Here is an 18,033-nt window from a genome sequence, read left to right as displayed (position 1 = left end):
TACCCACCTGGCAATCTCCCACTCATCCTTCCCGTCTCAACTTGCCTCCTCTGTGATGCTTCCCCAGTTCCCAAAGTAGACTTTGCTGATCTTTCTCATATACCCTCACTACTCTCAAATCACCTTGTTTTGTAGCAATTACCTAATAGAACTGCGTTTGTTTACATATCTTTCTCTTCTTTAGAGCAAATTTCTTAATGTCAGGGATTATGCAGCTTTGATTTGAAGTCCTAGGCACAGTGCCTAGCACAGTTGTTGTTGTTGTTGTTAGGTGCCATATAGCAACCCTATGTACCTCAGAAAGAAACACTGCCTGCTCCTTTGTCATGCTCACAATCGTTGTTATGCCTGAGCCCATTGTTGCAGCCACTGTGTCAATCTATCTCGTTGAGGTTCTTCCTCTTTTTTGCTGACTCTGTACTCTACGAGGCATGATGTCCTTCTCCAGGAACTGATCCTTCCTGATAACTGTCCAAAGTAGGTAAGATGCTGTCTCCCCATCCTTGCTTCTAAGGAGCATTCTGGTTGTACTTCTCCCAAGACATGGCAAACAGTAGGTACTCGTGAAAATTTATTCTCTAAATGGTTGACTGAGTTAATGAAGCAACAAACGATATGGTATTATGCCTTTGGCAGTTCCATAATAATGTGTCTTCTGTTTTTGTTTTTCCAAAATTAATTCAAATTTTGAGTATAATCAGAAGGCAACTACTACAACTACACTCCATCTATGACATTATTGTTCATTTCACTTGGGTCTGTTAAATTCCATGCAGTGAAAATTAACCTGAAAAATGTTATATGTATTTTATATTTTAGAAAATTGGTTTACTAGATTTTTGTAAGTATTACCCAAAAAGATTCCAGTTAGAACTGAAAGGAAAAAGGAAGTCACAGCTCGTGTTTGCTGTGAAACGAAGGGACTCAAGAAAAGTGTGGATTTACATGTACTGCAGTTAACAAGTTTCAGAGTGCTATTTGGCAAAGAATGACATCCTTGGGCTTGGTGGATTGTCTTACAAAAATATTTGATCAGTTGTAATAATATTTAAATACTTTAATTTCATCTACGAACATAGATCATTCACAATTCTTGTTCACCCAAGACTGTAGAGAGAAATTTGTTATTAAGAAATGGAACTTACTTCATATTATTATACATTACATCAAAAAAAAAAAAAGTTTAAATGTTAAGGAGCAGGGAAGGGAGTTTATTGTGCATCCAGTCATTCTGCTAGAGTCTTATATACATGAGCCACTGAAACCTCAGAACAACTCCACAAGGAAATTCCTAGATGGTAAAATTTAGACTCAGAGAAGATAAGTGATTTGTTCAAAATTATAAAGGCTATGCAGTTCTAAGAGAAGTCCTGATACATTGGAGTACCTCAATATATACTTACTAAATGAATGAATGAATGATTCATACATGCCCCTTGTCACAAGGCCCCAACTCATTCTCACCATTAGCTTTCTGGATGCTGACTTAGAGTTTCCTATCATTCTCTAGGATTTACCATAGGTTTAGTGTATTAACTAATCTGATTCAGAGGATCTTAGAATTCCTTCTGAAATACTAAAGAACAGTTGTCATTTAGCTGTCTGCCAAGCATCAGTCAGAACAAGGCCAGGGGCTGACTGCAGAACAGACCATCAATTGCTCATATGCAAGTTCAAGTTGAAACTGAAGAAAATTAGACCCAGTTGACAAGAGCCAAGGTACTATCTTGAGTATATCCCACCTGAATTTAGAGACCATCTCAAGAATAGATTTGACATGTTGAACACTGATGACCGAAGACCAGACGAGTTGTGGAATGAGATCAAGAATATCATACACGGAGAAAGCAAGAGGTCATTAAAAAGACAGGAAAGAAAGAAAAGAACAAAATGGATGTCAGAAGAGACTCTGAAACTTGCTCTTGAATGTCAAGTAGCTAAAGCAAAAGGAAGAAATGATGAAGTAAAAGAACTGAACAGAAGATTTCAAAGGGCAGCTCAAGAAGACAAAATAAAGTATTATAATGACGTGCAAAGAGCTGGAGATAGAAAACCAAAAAGGAAGAACACTCTCCGCATTTTTCAAGCTGAAAGAGCTGAAGAGAAAATTCAAGCTTCGAGTTGCAATAGTGAAGGATTTCATGGGGAATATATTAAATGACATAAGAAGCATCAAAAAAGATGGAAGGAATACACAGAGTTATTATGCCAAAAGGAATTGGTTGATGTTCAACCATTTCAAGAAGTAGCATGTGATCAGGAACCGATGGTACTGAGGGAAGAAGTCCAAGCTGTGGCGAAGGCATTGGTGAAAAACAAGGCTCCGGGAATTGACAGCATATGAGATATTTCAACAAATGGATGCAGTGCTGGAAGTACTCACTTGTCTATGCCAAGAAATTTGGAAGACAGCTACCTGACCAACTGACAGGAAGAGATCCATATTTATGCCTATTCCCAAGAAAGGTGAGCCAACCGGATATGGAAATTATCAAACAATATCATTAATATCACATGCAAGTAAAATTTTGCTGAAGATCATTCAAAAGCAGCTACAGCAGTACATAGACAGGGAACTGCCAGAAGTTCAGGCTGGATTCAGAAGAGGACACGGAACTGGGGATATCTTTGCTGATGTCAAATGGATCCTGGCTGAGAGCAGAAAATAGCAGAAAGATGCTTACCTGTGTCTTATTGACTATGCAAAAGCATTCAACTGTGTGGATCATAACAACTTATGGATAACATTTTGAAGAATGGGAATTCCAGAACACTTAATTGTGTTCATGAGGAATCTGTACATAGATCAAGAGACAGTTGTTTGAATAGAACGTGGGGATACTGAGTAGTTTAAAGTCAGGAAGGGTGTGCATCAAGGTTGTATCCTTTCACCTTACCTATCCTATCTGTATGCTGAGCAAATAATCCGAGAAGCTGGACTGTATGGAGAAGAACAGGGCATCAGGACTGGAGGAAGACTCATTAACAACCTGTTTATGCAGATGACACAACCTTGCTTGCTGAAAGTGCAGAGGAACTGAAGCACTTACTGATGAAGATCAAAGACCACAGCCTTCAGTATGGATTATGCAACAACATAAAGAAAACAAAATTCCTCACAACTGGGCCAATAAGCAACATCATGATAAATGGTGAAAAGACTGAAGTTGCCAACGATTTCATTTTACTTGGATCCCCAATCAACACTCATGGAAGCAGCAATCAAGGAATCAAAAGATGCATTGCCTGGGAAAATCTGCTGCAAAAGATCTCTTTAAAGTTTTGAAAAGCAAAGATGTCACCTTGAAGACTAAGGTGTACCTGACCCAAGCCAAGGTATTTTCAATTGTCTTATATACATGCAAAAGCTGGACAATGAATAAGGAAGGCTGAAGAAGAATGGGCACCTTTGAATTGTGGTATTGGTGAAGAATATTGAATATACCATGGCCTGCCAAAAGAACAAACAAATCTGTCTTGGAAGAAGTACAGCAAGAATGTTCCTTAGAAGCAAGGATGGTGAGACTACATCTTACGTAATTTGAACACGTTGTCAGGAGGGACCAGTCCCTGGAGAAGGACATCATGCTTGATAAAGTAGAGGGTCAGCGAAAAAGAGGAAGTCCTCAACCAGATGGACTGAAACAGTGGCTTCAACAATGGGCTTAGATATAACAATGGTGAGCATGGCACGGGACCAGGCAGCACTTTGTTCTGTGGTACATAGGGTCACTATGAGTCGAAACCGACTCGACAGCACCTAACAACAACAACAGCAACTCTCTCTTTCCTGAGCTGAGGCTGTCTGTGTCTTCCTAGGGTTTTTGAAGGATCTGTTGGCTCCAGAACATGTCTCTCTCTTCCACAAGGCAATTATGAAGTGATAAATTGTGTTCAAGACCACTTTCTTTAGATAAGGGTAAACAACTTAATGCCTGATTTGCCTCATATATCAGGAGGTTGCACCAAAAAAAAAAAAAAATCAGTAATCAAAATATCCAGTTTAGTAAACCACTAATCAACCACTTTCTACACTTGAATATAGGTCTACTTGCTTGCCCTGGTCCACATTTAATTCATTTTATGATAATAATGGTCACAAAGTTGTATAAGAATACCATACCTTTTCCCAAGTAAAATCACTCATTTAGACAAACTTTGGACAGCTTACTTCTTAGTCCTTCCAGCTGTGATATGAACTATTTTGAAGAAAAAGGCTTTGATGAGGCAGGAGCTAGTGACAGGATATCCACCATAGATCCTTGATTCCAAAGCAGTTTACGCTAATTCCATCTTGCAATTCGATAATCGATGGTTGGTTAATTTGTGTTTTGAAACAGCCTATAGGTCAAACTTTTAGTTCCTATCTGCAATATTCATTTTGTTATTGGTGCAATAATGCTGAGACTAAAGTGTGAAGTCTGCTGAGGGCTGCCTAATAATTTCTTTCTTGCCACATTCTCCCCACTTCCCAACATGAATATACTTTGTGTGTGACTTTTCTTTAAAAACTAACTTGGTATTTGAGTAACTCTGGAGGTGGAGAAAAGTAAACCAGTCTAGGGGTGTTGATGAAATTTCTCTGCCAAACACTAATAAGCATGTAGGAAAACACTCCATTTGCACAGGGGCTGAGGCTCGGTGTATGATAAAAGGCCTCCTGGAGCAAGCACAGACTCAGCCTGGTGGCATACAGGCAGAAGACACAGAAACCCCCCAAAAGACCATGGACTTTCTTTCCTTTATAGTATGGGGCCATAAAGTGCATTTTGGATACGTGAAGAAATGAAGAAGATAGAATTAAAGGGAAAGAAAGTAGATTGCGTAAAAGGGGAAAAAAAGAAAAGAAATAAATGTTGCCTCCCCATCTCTCCAGCCCTCCCCCCTAAGCAGAACATCATACCCATGCTCTTCTGCATTCTGTAGATCAGATGGTTAAATGGCAGTCGGATGACGTCATAAAGTGACTGAGTAAAGAGCTACAAATAATGAATCCACGGAGGGAGGCTCTGTTTGGCAGATCACAGGCTAATATTTTGATCAACTATTTTGGAGCAAAAGAAGCCAGGCTTATTATTTGAAAGACAAGAGAACACAATGAATGACACAAGCACTATTCCAAAAGATTCTCAAGAGCTGGAATACTGAGCCTAAACAATTAAGGTAGAAGCCAATATGAATTTTTTTTTTTAAGAATATTTATTTTGGTTCTAAAAAAATAAAGGAGGGCAACCTAGATTTTAGGTGACACAATTTCAACACTACCCAGCTAGAGTCACTTGTTTCTAAGAACAGAGGTCTGGGCGGTGTTGGTAGCATTCCTAACAGTAGGGCCAACAGTTTAAGAGAGGAACTGCTGTCTATGTGTTGACTATGTATTGGTCAGACTTTTTCAGGATTATGCTGTCTAGTTATGGGCTTTGCATTTCAGGAAGACCACTGAAGAGGGTATTAGAGATAAAAAGTGGTCTCATGCAATCACTATTTTAGAGGAATTTGTAGAGGAGACTGGAATGTTTAGCATAAAGAAAAGTAAGAGATGACAAGAGGGGCTGCCTTTGAATTTCTAAAAGACTGGAAAATTAAATAAAATTTACCTGTGTAGCTCCTGAGGGCAGAAATAGGGTCGGTGGCTGATATTTATCTAGTGGGGGCAGATTATAGCTCAATATGAGGAAGCAGATTCCTAAATTATTGCTGCCTACCAATAAATATGTGAATGAGTGCCCCTTTGCTATATGTGTTCTATTCAAAGCTAAGTGTCGATCTCTGAGGCAGGTTAGAGAGGGAACCCTGCATTGAGTAGTAGAGTGGACTAGTATCCTCTCTGACGCTGAGATGCAGTTCATCTTCCATAGATATGCTATACTACTGAATAAACTGCTCTGCTCTGCTGTGGGTGCTATCAGTTACAAGGAAATAGTTATAACTTCTTTTTTTTTTTTTTTTCAAATGGCAGAAATGGCCCAAATCCACACTTAAAAACTAATTCACACAGGCCGTAGCAAATGTAAATGGATTCATTTTTTTTTTTTTTTTCCTAACCACATACTTCAGACCTCAGAAACCATTCTAAGGGTCTTTAAGGACTTTTACAGAACCTCTGACCCTCCTGGAATTATATTTATAATTGTATTTGTGCTTTTGGGGAGATGGGAGGTCTATAGCTTTCAGAAGAATTTCAGAGGGGGCTCTGACCCCCAAATGATTATGAATATGAATTCTAGTCTAATCTCTTCAGTTTACGCATGAAGGCACAGTCTCGGATGGCAAAAGGGCCTGCTTAAATTCACACAGCAGTTAGCTGGCTGAGCTAGGACGTGAACCTGGACCCCTGACTCCTCCCGGGGGCTCTTCACTTGGATCACCAGTACTCAGTCGTCCACTGTCATTGATCTCCTCCAGTGTTATTCTAGAACTTGAAGAAAAATATGGTGACTCAGGGCTCTTTTTTAATCAAAATCTTTTGAAAGACTTTACATAACTGATAGATTTAGATGTAACTTTTTAGTCTTCTTTTGTCATTCTTTTTAATAGAACTTGGAGTCAGGAATATGAAGAATTTAACCTTGTCCAGGGTTACTCCCATAACAGAGGCAAGTTATAAAGGACACTGAGGTCATTAGAAAAGAAGTGGCCTTTCTCTATTGTGGACTGGCCTCTAGGAGATACAGAAACAGAATATCCTGGTCTACTCTTGAAGACAAGACAGAGCAGTCATCAAGCAATATGAGTTAAATATAATAAAGCTCCTACTGTGTGCTGAACATGAAAGAAATGCAAATCAGATAGGTACCTAGGTCAAGAGGTGATGGTGTGCACATAAATGAGGTTAATTCAATGAAGAAGTGCTTAGGGCCAGTAGATCTAGTAATGCCTAGAGAGGGTTCTGATAAGAGAAAGAAGAGCTCCAGCTCAGGGGATAGTAACAAAGGCAGCCATTTGTCAAGCAATACACTGGGAAACGGCAAGCCTGATTTCAATATGAAAAAACTATTTGCCAAATTTAACAGGCATTAGTTTTCTGAAGACCTACTATGTAGTATTTCCATTGACCCAGGAAGTTGGCTTTCTAATGGCACCTTGAGTATCGACCCTCCAAGTTTTCTCAAAACAGTCATGTTAAATACAATCGAGAAGCGTAATTTAACCTGTAATATAGTACAGCAGCAACCCTCAGTAAAGGACCATTGGCCTTCAGATCGAAAATGTGTTTTACATTTCCCAAAATGCTTTCACATGCATTGAATTTTGTTTAATCCTATTGTCATTTATTTATAATGAATAAGTTATACATTGCTACACTGAGGGTCACAGAGTTCAAGTGACATTGATTTCATTCCCAAGCTAAAAGCATATCATGTCCTGAACTCACCTTAAATTTGTCCCTTTCTATTTTATTTGAAGTAAATTATACATAATTTAGTTGCTAATATGCTGACCAGTCAGTTATATAAACTGCAAATCAACACATGATCATTTCACTTAACTCTCCGTGACTTACTGAAGCATTTCTCTGCCAAACAATAAATGTGTAATATGATTCTCTCTTCATCATGTATTGGAATGGGACAGCACAGCTACGTGATATTATGAGGAATTATATATTTGAAGTATATTTTTACCTATCATATATTTTATCAAAGCTATTGACTAAGAGTAAAGGCGATATGAAAGGGTTAGCAGCAAATACTCAGTAGAAAGGATGGAAGGAGTTGCTATTGTTAGAACTGTGAATTTGAACAATATCTTTGGAAAGTAATCTGGTATCATTTGTCAAAATACAAAGTGCCCACGTTTTTATCAATAAGTCTGTGGTTGGGGCCAGGCAAGAATATACATATTTTCTAATTTGACAAGGATTCTGCTACTCAGGCTGGGATGAAAATCACTTTGATCGTCTGAGTGCTTCTTTAGTCCCCTAGAGATACATACTCTTCTAATACCCCTTCTTTATTCTGTAGCTAATGCATTCCCCATGAACTTAGGAAAAAAAACAGCAGAGTTAAATTTTTAAACCTACACATAATGGAACTAAATGGTATTAGACAATTTCACATTAGAAAGAGACAGAATGGCTCCATAGCCTGCAAGACTTGACTGCAATTGATTGAACACAATAGCGTATCTAAAATAAAGGATGCATCGAACAGCAGGAGTCAGTGGTTAGCCTTAAAAGCTAACATAAAATAACAAAAGGAGACTTGCATTTATAGCCACAGAGGCAAATGTGATAACATAGCCTGATGTCATTATTGTTGTTGTTAGGTGCTGTTGAGTTGACCCTGACTCATAGTGACCCTAAGTACATCAGAAGGAAACATTGCCCCCTCCTGTGCCATTCTCATAACCGCTGCTATGCTTGAGCCCATCATTGCAGACACTGTGTCAATTCACCTCATTAAAGAGCTCTCTTTCTTTCACTGACCCTCTACTTTACCAAGCATGATGTCCTTCTCCAGGGACTTTGTTCCTCCAGATAACATGTCCAAAGAACCTGAGACAAAGTCCCGCCATCTTCACTTCTAAGGAGCATCTGGCCGTACTTCTTCCAAGAAAGATTTGATGCCAGTATATACATAAGCAAGTCATCCATCTCTGATTCTAAGCTCCCTAAGAATCCTCATATAACACCAAAGCTTGCTCACAAGGAGAGAAAGCCCTGACTAGGCTAATACGGTCTTTACCTCACAATAATGTTTCTTATTTTGCATTGATAAAGTTTTACATGTCAGTCTTGGTGTGCTTTTTATTCAGTACAAATATCACAATTTCAACTGATTCTGCATCACCATCAAGGAGACAGAGTCTGTGAACCTGTCAAGCTGAGAGACTGATTCTGGCCAAGAGTTTGCCAAGGTAAGTGGCAACTTTCACTGACCTCTGGAGGTGGGGGGAGAAGAAGGCTGTTGGCCTTCCCTGTGCCACACTCCATGAATTAAACAAGTGAGATTGAGCTATAAACCACTCAAAAAGCTGTTTGCATTTTAATCACATGCCTTTGGTTAGCAATATTTCTTTAAGAATAACATTTTTTCCAGCTACAGAAATACATGGTTATTTCGTATGTAGTTTTAAAAACATGCTTTACAAGATTAGGAATATCTAAGATCTAAACCATCATGTGTCTGTCAGTTTGCCATACTGTGGGGGATTGCATGTTGCTGTGATGCTGGAAGCTATGCCACCGGTATTCAGAAATCAATAGGGTCACTCATGGCGGACAGGTTTCAGCTGAGTTTCCAGACTAAGACAGACTAGGAAGAAGGACCCGGCAGTCCACTTCTGAAGAGCATTATCCAATGAAAACCTTATGAATAGCAGCAGAACATTGTCTGATATAGTGCCGGAAGATGAGCCCCCCAGGTTGGAAGACACTCAAAAGATGACTGGGGAAGAGCTGCCTCCTCAAAGTAGAGTCGACCTTAATGATGTGGATGGAGTAAAGCTTTCCAGACCTTCATTTGCTAATGTGGCATGACTCAAAATGAGAAGAAACAGCTACAAACAGCCATCAATAATCGGAACTTGGAACAGATGAAGTATGAATCTAGGAAAATTGGAAATCGTCAAAAATGAAAAAACATCAACATCCTAGGCATTATTAAGCTGCAATGGACTGGTATTGGCCATTTTGAATCAGACAATCATATGGTCTACTATGGCAGGAATGACAACTTGAAGAGGAATGGAGTTGTGTTCATCTTCTAAAAGAACATTTCAAGATCTATCCCGAAGTACAATGCTGTCAGTAATAGGATAATATCCATACGCCTGCAAGGAAGACCAGTTAATACATTATTCAAATTTATACACCAACCACTAGGGCCAAAGATAAAGAAACTGAAGATTTTTACCAGCTTCTACAGTCTGAAATTGATCAAATGTGCAATCAGGACGCACTGATAATTACTGGTGATTGGAATGCAAAAGTTGGAAACAAAGAAGAAGGATCAGTAGTTGGAAAATATGGCCTTGGTGATAGAAATGATGCTGGAGATTGCATGATAGAATTTTGCAAGACCAACGACTTTTTCATTGCAAATGCCTTTTTTCGCCAACATAAAGGGCGACTATACACATGGATCTCACCAGATGGACTACACAGGAATCAAATCGACTATATCTGTGGAAAGAGACGATGGAAAAGCTCAATATCATCAGTCAGAACAAGGCCAGGGGCTGACTGCCAAAGTAGACCATCAATTGCTCATATGCAAGTCCAAGTTGAAACTGAAGAAATTAGAACAGGTCCACATGAGCCAAAGTATGACTTTGAGTATATCCCACCTGAATTTAGAGTCCATCTCAAGAATATATTTGATGCATTGAACACTAATGATTGAAAACCAGATGAGCTGTGGAATGACATCAAGGACATCACACTTGAAGAAAGCAAGAAGTCATTAAAAAGAAAGAAAAGATAAAAATGGATGCCAGAAGAGACTCTGAAACTTGTTCTTGAATGTTGAGTTGAGTAGCTAAAGCAAAAGGAAGAAATGAAGAAGTAAAAGAACTGAACAGAAGAATTCGAAGGGCAGCTCAAGAAGACAAAGTAAAGTATTATAATGACATGTGCAAAGAGCTGGAGATAGAAAACCAAAAGGGAAGAACATGCTGGGCATTTCTAAAGCTGAAAGAAAAGAAGAAAAAATTCAAGCCTAGAGTTGCAATAGAGAAGGGCTCTATGGGGAAAATATTAAATGATGCAGGAAGCATCAAAAGAAGATGGAAGGAATACACAGTCATTATACCAAAAAGAATTGGTTGATGTTCAACCATTTCAGGAGGTAGCATATGATCAGGAACCAATGGCACTGAAGGAAGAAGTCCAAGCTGCACTGAAGTTATTGGCAAAAAACAAGTCTCCAGGAATTGACGGAATATCAATTGAGATGTTTCAACAAACAGATGCAGTGCTGGAAGTACTCACTCGTCTATGCCAAGAAATTTGGAAGACAGCGACCTGGCCAGCCAATAGGAAGAGATCCATATTTATGCCTATTCCCAAAAAGGTGATCCAACTGAAAGCAGAAATTATCAAACGATATCATTAATATTATATGCAAGTAAAATTTTGCTGAAGATCATTCAAAAGTGGCTACAGCAGTATACCGACAGGGAACTGCCAGAAATTCAGGCTGGATTCAGAAAAGGACATGGAACTAAGGATATCATTCCTGATGTCAGATGAATCTTGGCTGAAAGCAGAGAATACCAGACAGACGTTTACCAGTGTTTTATTGACTATGCAAACACATTTGACTCCATGGATCATAACAAATTATGGATAACATTGCAAAGAATGGGAATTCCAGAACACTTAATTATACTCATGAGGAAACTGTACATAGATCAACAGGCAATTGTTTGAACAGAACAAGGGGATACTGAGTGGTTTAAAGTCAGGAAAGGAGTGGGTCAGGGTTGTATCCTTTCTCCATACCTATTCAATCTGTATGCTGAGCAAAAAATCTGAGAACCTGGACTATATGAAGAAGAACAGGGCATCAGGATTGGTGGAAGATTCATTAATGCCTACATTATACAGATGAGACAACCTTGCTTGCCGAAAGTGAGGAGGACTGGAAACACCGATGAAGATCAAAGGCCACAGCCTTCAGTATGGATTGCACCTCATCATAAAGAAAACAAAACTTCCCACAACTGGGCCAATAAGTAACATCATGATAAATGGAGAAAAAGATTGAAGTTCTCAAGGATTGCATTTTACTTGCATCCACAATCAACACCCATGGAAGCAGCAGTCAAGAAATCAAAAGATGAGTTGCACTGGGCAAATTTGCTCTGAAAGACCTCTTTAAAGTGTTGAAAAGCAAAGATGTCACCTTGAAGACTAAGGTGCACCTAACCCAAGCCATGGTATTTTCAGTTGCCTCATATGCATGTGAAAGATGGACAATGACTAAGGGAGACAGAAGAAGAATTGATGCCTTTAAATTGTGGTGTTAGTAAAGAATATTGAATATGCCATGGACTGCCAAAAGAACAAACCAATCTGTCTTGGGAGCAGTACAACCAGAATGCTCCTTAAAGCAAGAATGGGGAGACCACGTCTTACATAATTTGTACATGTTGTCAGGAGAGATCAGACCCTGGAGAAAGACATCATGCTTGGTCAAGTACAGAGTCAACGAAAAAGAGGAAGGCCCTCAATAAGATAGATTGACACAGTGGCTGCATCAATGGGCTCAAGCATAATGTTTGTGGGCATGGTGCAGGACTGAGCAGTGTTTCACTCTGTTGTACATAGGGTCGCTATGAGTTGGAACCAACTTGATGGTGCCTGACAGCAAAAAGATCTAATCATGGAGCGGTGGTGGTTCAGTGGTAAGATTCTCACCTTCCATGCAGAAGGCTCGGGTTTGATTCCCAGCCAATGCACTTCAAGCTCAGCTACCACTTGTCTGTCAGTGCAGTCTTTCATGTTTTATGATGCTGAACAGGTTTCAGTGAATATTCCAGACTAAGATGGACTAGGAAGAAAGGCCTGGTGATCTCTTTCCAAAAATCAGCCAATGAAAACCCTATGGATTACAAGGGTCTGATGTACAACTGATCATGGGGCTGGTGCAGGATCAGGCAGCATTTCCTTCCATTGTACAGGGAGTTATCATGAGTCAAAGGCCAACTCAGTGGCAGTTAACAACAATAAGATCCAATCCAAAATTTACCACTTACCTACTATGTAACATAGGGAGTATGACCTAAATTCCTTCAACATAATTTATTGTCTCTAAAACGGGAAAATAATACTTAATTTGTCAGGTCTTTGGGAGGAGTAAATGAAATAATACATGTAACATTTACTGAGTGAATACTATGCACTCTGTATATACAAATTCTTTATATTAACTTTTCTAATCTTGGCAACAATCCTATTAACAGGTAGGTACTATACTTAGCCCTATTTTTTTAGATAAAGAAAATAGATCAAAGAGTGAGGAAGTAATTTAAGTAAGGAGCCCAAAGTCAGGAATCTGACTCAGGCTTAAGTTCTGGATCAAGAACTTGATTATTCTGCCTGTTCTGGTATATGAACACCAATACTGATTTCTAGAGGACAAAATAGAGAAAGTATTGAGAAGTGGTCATATCCTGGATATATTTGGGAGATTGAACCAAAAATATTTAATGACAAATTGGATATGGGGTATATGAGGAATAAGAAAGTCACATATAGTCCAAAGTTCTTTGGTCAGGATGACTGGAACAATGGAGCTATCATCAACAAAGATGGAGAAGACTTAGATGCAGAAAGTTTTAGAGGAAAGATCAGGAGGTCAGTTTTGGACCTGTTAAATGTGAGATTTCTGTTGTATATCCAATGGAGATGTACAGGCAGATGGATATACATGTCTGGAATTCAGGAGCACATTCTGGGCTCAGGTATAAATGTGGGAGTCATCAATGGGCAGACAGTAGTTAAATGACTGTGGGAGATCATTAAGAGAATGAGTGAATATAAAGGAAAAGAAGTTCAAGGGCTCAACACTGGAGCACTCCAACACTAAGGGGCCAAGTGGAAGAGAATGAGCCAACAGAGGAAGCTGCCCAGGAGTAACATATGAAAAAAAAAAAAAAAATATGAAGTAGGAAGAAAATCATATAAGTGTGGGTGCCTTCAAACGAAGTAGACAAAGAGTATAATTACAGATGGAGCAATCAGCTGTGTCAAAAGCTGTTGATAAGTCAAGTTAATTGAGGACTGAAGATAGACTCTTGGATTTAGCAATAATCAGGTCCTTGATGACCTAGACAAAACCAGCTTTGGCAGAGTGATGCAGGAGGTAAGCCTGGTTGGAATGGGGTCAAAAATCAGTGAGAAGAAAATAAATTGAGACGGTAAACGTAGCCTACGCTTTCTAGGATTTTGCTGCAAGGGAGAAGAGAGAAATTGGATTATTAGCTGATAGGAAGAGTGGCCCCCACGTGTTTGTCAGTTTGTCATACTGTGGGGGCTTGTGTGTTGCTGTGATACTGGAAGTTATGCCACTGGTATTCAGATACCAGCAGGGTTACCCATGGAGGACAGGTTTCAGCTGAGCTTCCAGGCTCGGACAGACTAGGAAGAAGGACTCGGCAGCCTACTTCTGAAAAGCAGGAGACTCTGAAACTTCCCCTCGAACGTCAAGCAGTTAAAGCAAAAGGAAGAATTGATGAAGTAAAAGAACTGAACAGAAGATTTCAAAGGGCAGCTCAAGAAGACAAAGTAAAGAATTATAATGACATGTGCAAAGAGCTGGAGATGGAAAACCAAAAGGGAAGAACACACTTGGTGTTTCTCCAGCTGAAAGAACTGAAGAAAAAATTCAAGCCTCGAGTTGCAATAGTGAAGGATTCTATGGGGAAAATATTAAATGACGCAGGAAGCACCAAAAGAAGACGGAAGGAATACACAGTCATTACACCAAAAAGAGTTAGCCGATTTTCAACCATTTCGAGAGGTGGCATATGATCAGGAACCGATGGTACTGAAGGAAGAAGTCCAAGCTGTTCTGAAGGCATTGACGAAAAACAAGGCTCCAGGACTTGATGGAATATCAATTGAGATGTTTCAACAAACAGATGCAGTGCTGGAGGTGCTCATTCGTCTATGCCAAGAAATATGGAAGACAGCTTCCTGGCCAACTGACTGGAAGAGATCCATATTTATGCCTATTCCCAAGAAAGGTATCCAACCGAATGTGGAAATTATAGAACAATGTCATTAATATCACACGCAAGCAAATTTTTGCTGAAGATCATTCAAAAACGGCTGCAGCAGTATATCGACAGGGAACTGCCAGAAATTCAGGCTGGTTTCAGAAGAGGATGTGGAACCAGGGATATCATTGCTGATGTCAGATGGATCCTGGCTGAAAGCAGAGAATACCAGAAGGATGTTCACCTGTGTTTTATTGATTATGTAAAGGCATTCGACTGTGTCGGTCATAACAACCTGTGGATAACATTGCGAAGAATGGGAACTCCAGAACACTTAATTGTGCTCATGAGGAACCTTTACATAGATCAAGAGGCAGTTGTTTGGACAGAACAAGGGGATACTGATTGATTTAAAGTCAGGAAAGGTGTGCATCGGGGTTGTATTCTTTCACCATACCTATTCAATCTGTATGCTGAGCACATAATCCAAGAAGCTGGACTATATAAAGAAGAACAGGGCATCAGGATTGGAGGAAGGTTCATTAACAACCTGCGTTGTGCAGATGACACAACCTTGCTTGCTGAAAGTGAAGAAGACTTGAAGCACTTACTAATGAAGATCAAAGACCAAAGCCTTCAGTACGGATTGCACCTCAACATAAAGAAAACAGAAATCCTCACAATTGGACCAATGAGCAACATCGTTATAAACAGAGAAAAGACTGAAGTTGTCAAGGATTTCATTTTCCTTGGATCCTCAATCAACAGCCATGGAAGCAGCAGTCAAGATATCAAAAGATACATTGCATTGGGCAAATCTGCTGCAAAGGACCTCTTTAAAGTGTTCAAGAGCAAAGATGTCACCCTGAAGACTAAGGAGCGCCTGACCCAAGCCATGGTATTTTCACTCGCATCATATGCATGTGAAAGCTGGACAATGCATAAGGAATACTGAAGAAGAACTGTTGCCTTTGAATTGTGGTGTTAGCGAAGAATATTGAATATACCATGGACTGCCAAAAGAATGAACGAATCTGTCTTGGAAGAAGTGCAACCAGAATGTCCTTAGAAGCAAGGATGGCGAGACTGAGTATTACATACTTTGGACATGTTGTCAGGAGGGATCAGTCCCTGGAGAAGGGCATCATGCTTGGCAGAGTACAGGGTCAACGGAAAAGAGGAAGAGCCTCAACGAGGTGGATTGACACGGTGGCTGCAACAATGAGCTCAACAATAACGATTGTAAGGATGCCTCAGGACCAGGCAGTGTTTCGTTCTGTTGTGCTATGAGTCGGAACCGACTCGACAGCACCTAACAACAACAACAGGAAGAGTGGGTCAAAAGATTTTTTCTATTTTATTGAGGTATAATTGACATGCAATAAATTGCACATATTAAAAGTGTATAATTTTGTGAATTTTGGCATATGGTATGAAACTGTATCACCCTAATCAAAATAAACATTTCCAACACAAGAGAATTTCTTCTGAACAAAAAAAAAAAGTATGTGTATGAATGAGTGTAATCCCCCAGAGAGGGGGCAACTGGTGATCTAGCAACAGCAAAGAATTTCCGGAGCAATATTCCTGAATAGGGGTGGGGATGGATATTTCTTATCATTGGAGAGACTGCTGTTAGAGAGGAACACAAATAGTTCACCCAACAAAATAGGCAAGAAGGCAGGCTATATAAGGGAGCAGATGCTATAGGTGGGAAGACCTCGTAGTGAGAATCTGTGGAAGTTCTCTTCGGTGGTTTCACTTTTCTCGACACAGGAAGCAAGATCATTAGGTAAGACTGAGGATGGGGAGGATGTACTGTTTGCTGAAACTGCTGTAGTCACTTCTTCCAAACAATTGACAAAGCATTCTTTTCTTTGGAACAAATCAAATTACATCAGTCCCCTGATCAAAACCTTTGGTGACTTCTCATCATCCTAGAATTAAATTCGAACTCATTATAGCCTTTCAGGTTGTACATGATTAGGTTCTGTCTCCTTCTGACCTCATATCTTTCCAGCACTCCCCTTACTTGCTTACCTACTTTTTTTTTAACAGCAGGCCTTTAAACAGTCTCGGGGTGTTGTCCTCCTCTGTTCTCTCTAATGGTTTCTTCTTCCTCTGAGGGACCCAAGTAGCAGCTTCTTCGTTTTGTTCAGGCACTCGGGTCTCTGCCCATATGCCACAATTTCAGAGGCGGCTTCCCTGACTTCCCCCATTGAGACATCCACGCGCCTTTCCCTTACGTTAGAGCACTTACCACTCCCCGGGGTTATATCTATTTGTGTACAGACTATGGTCCGTCTCAGCACTAGAATGTCACCAGTTGCTGTTCAGTCAAGTCTGACTTGGGGTGACCTAAGTAGAACTGTGCTCTGTACTGTTTTTAATGGCTAATTTTTCAGAAGTAGATCACCAGGCTTTTCTTCCAAGGTGCCTCGGGGTGGGCTTGAACCTTCATCCTTTCAGTTAGCAGCTGGGTCTGTTAACTGTTTGTGCTACCCAGGGACTCCTTTCATATTATTTAAAAAACAGTTGCTTTTGAGTCAATTCTGACACATGGTGATTCCACGTGTGTCAAAGTAGAACTGTGTTCCATAGATTTTTCAATGGTTGTTTTTTTGGAAGTAGATCGCCAGGCCTTTCTTCCAAGGTATTTCTGGGTGGGAAAATCTTAGCACCATGAAATCAGAGACAATATATTGTCTTCTTCACTGATTATAGCAGAGCTTAGAACAGTACCTGAAATTATAGGTGCCCAGTACATTTTAATTAAATGAATGACTTTGATTTTACTTTTGTTAAAATTATTCCCTATTCAAAGCATGGATAATTTTCAACTTTAGTCCATTTTTTTTTCAGATGAAGGAACTTCTGCCCAATCAATTTAAGCCACATGTCCTGTGATAAATAGAAAAGCAGAGAGTATTTTTGAACAGGCGTCAGTCTGTTCTTCTTGGTCTTCTGTACTATATTAGTTACAATCTAGACTCACTGAGCAATTATTAAAAAAACCAGTCCAAAATTCCACTTAGTGGCAAGAAAACATGCAGTAAATCTTAAGGATGGAAATAAAACATGGTATGTCCCCCAATATGTAATGTTGCTCTGATCACCAAACAGAGTTAATTAATCCCACTGGGTAGATGGTTTTCACCATGTAAGTAATGTAAATGGATTTGATTAAGTATATTGGTACCCTCAGTGATTCTCCTGTTACTTAAAATTCCCTTTTATTGGAAAGTGCTAATCCTAATGAGCTGATAGTTACGTCCTGTCTCAAAATCTGCTGGGTTGACTCTATATCCCGAGGCTATTTTCCTTCTCTTTTCTCTGTGGAGGGCCGAGGTCAATTTGCTTCTCATT

General features: G+C 39.6%; 1 protein-coding gene across 1 annotated transcript in view; it reads right to left on the bottom strand.

Moving 5' to 3' along the window:
* The window catches only part of PPP1R1C (protein phosphatase 1 regulatory inhibitor subunit 1C), a 144,819-nt gene that overhangs the window by 1,067 nt on the left and 125,719 nt on the right, over positions 1–18,033 (bottom strand). The gene's annotated exons all lie outside the window — the stretch shown is intronic.

This window comes from Elephas maximus, chromosome 6, assembly GCF_024166365.1.
Source record: "Elephas maximus indicus isolate mEleMax1 chromosome 6, mEleMax1 primary haplotype, whole genome shotgun sequence".
Classification (NCBI taxonomy): domain Eukaryota; kingdom Metazoa; phylum Chordata; class Mammalia; order Proboscidea; family Elephantidae; genus Elephas; species Elephas maximus.
Note: the sequence above shows the minus strand (reverse complement) of the source record. Positions and strands in the feature narration are given on the sequence as shown.